Genomic DNA, 2,004 nt, shown 5'->3' with positions numbered 1-2,004 from the left:
TGCTGCAAAATAGTACTCACATTTTAGTTAAAAATGCCTTCTTCTTAACATTTAATCGGCGCTTGACAGTACACAAGTCCTTCAAAAATTTGACATATGAGGGTACTTGTTTGATTGCATCAAGAAGAGGTATGTTGATCTTTACTTGTTTAAAAAGCTCAAGAATTTCAGAATTAGGTTCGAACTTTTGCAACGGCTTTAACCGTTGTGGAAAAGGTGGAGGAAAAGGACATTCAACTTTCTTGGTAAAAGTTGGGATCTCAACTTCTTCTTTGTCCCTTTCATCGACTTTGGGAGCATCAGAATTAGAAGTGACCTGCGGTCTCAATGGGATGGTCTGATCAATGACTTTCCCATTACGCAAAGTCATAATGCTTTTTGCATATTCTGTATGCGAACTAGAAGAAGTCATATTATTACTACCGTGCACTTGTGGATTAGGTTGGGGTTGAGCTGGAAGCTTACCCTTCTCTTGGGTACTTAGGACGGTAGTCAACATTGACAATTGGTTCCTTATATCTTCAAAATTTCGAGTATTTTGAGCATTGATATTAGCTTGACCTTGTAGAAAAGTTTGTATAGATTGCAAGGTATCCTCGATATTCGGCTTTTGGGAGGGTGGTGATGCAAAAGTAGGATGTGCAGGTGGAGGAGCTGAATGGTGTGACTGTTGAGGATGATCATTTCTCCACCTAAAATTTGGATGATTCTTCCAACCAGGGTTATAGGTATTCGAGTATGGATCGTTATAAGGCTTTTGGTAGGAGTTCATAGCATTTGCTTGATCGTGCAAGACTTCTTTGAATGCCGGTATGGTGGGGCAATCTGTAGTGGTATGACCCGACATATCGCAGATACCACAACACTCGTTTCTAAGCTCTATAGTCTTGACAGGCTCAACCTTCCTAAGCTCAATTTCTTCTACTTTCCTAGTGAGGGCTGCCATTTTAGCATGAAGATCATCCTCAGTTTTGAGGTTGTAAAGGCCTCCCTGTACAGAGCTAGTAGGCTTAGGTAAAGACTTATTGTTTCTATCCCCGTTATCCCAAAGTTGGGCAGTTTCAGCAAGGGAATCCAAATACTCCCACGCCTCATCAGGGTGTTTTTCTAAAAATCTACCATTGCACATGGTCTCTACAAATTGTTTCAACTGTGGAGATAAACCTTCATAAAAGAAGCTAATGGTTCTCCAAGTTTCGAATCCGTGATGAGGGCATGAGAGAAGAAGGTCTTTAAATCTTTCCCAACATTCATAAAATGTTTCATTATCTTTTTGTTGGAAATTGCTCATATGTCTTTTCAAAAAGTTGGTCCTTTGTGTGGGGAAGAACTTCTTTAAAAATTCTCTCTGCATATCTTGCCAAGTTCTTATTGATCTAGGTCGCAAAGAGTTTAGCCATGTTTTGGCCTTATCCTTTAGAGAGAAAGGAAACAATGTCAGCTTGAGGACATCCTCGGTGACATTTGGCACTCTAAATGTAATGCTCAATTCTTCAAAATCCTTTAAATGAAGATACGGACTCTCGGACTCTAACCCGTGGAACTTGGGCAGTAATTGAATTACCCCGGGTTTGATGTCAAAATGTCCTACATTATCAGGAAAAATTATGCATGAAGGCTGACTAGTCCTAGCCGGTTGTAGGTATTGTCTTAGGGTCATAACATTGGGTTCTCGTTCTCGATTGTGGTGACTTCCCGCATCTTCATTTAAATCAGCCATCTCACAAGGTGTGAGATACTACGAAGGAATTTCAGGGATGTGTCCTAAGGGATGATCTAAAGTTGTACGACTTAATCGACCAGTATCGTCCCTATTCCACTTTAGCATGCAAAATATTTCCCTCTCTTTTTTTTATTTTATTTTTTTAAAAATATAAGTATCAACTAAAGATAACCTAAAACGACACCCTAAAACAAAAATCTATTCACAATCAAACATGCAACAAAACATTACACCTCAATTTCTAATATTTTTCTTAAATTTCTAGACAGCTCCTAACTGGT

General features: G+C 39.1%; 1 non-coding gene across 1 annotated transcript; it reads left to right on the top strand.

Annotated features, from left to right (window-relative positions):
• Positions 1 to 1,199: 1,199 nt before the first annotated feature.
• On the top strand, positions 1,200 to 1,308 carry LOC120108064. The gene has a single exon (XR_005509576.1). It is a non-coding gene; the product is annotated as a small nucleolar RNA R71 (small nucleolar RNA).
• The last annotated feature ends 696 nt before the right edge of the window (positions 1,309 to 2,004 follow it).

Source organism: Phoenix dactylifera, unplaced genomic scaffold, assembly GCF_009389715.1.
Source record: "Phoenix dactylifera cultivar Barhee BC4 unplaced genomic scaffold, palm_55x_up_171113_PBpolish2nd_filt_p 001157F, whole genome shotgun sequence".
Taxonomy (NCBI): domain Eukaryota; kingdom Viridiplantae; phylum Streptophyta; class Magnoliopsida; order Arecales; family Arecaceae; genus Phoenix; species Phoenix dactylifera.
The sequence above is the reverse complement of the archived record's forward strand: the minus strand, read 5'-3'. Positions and strand labels throughout refer to the sequence as shown.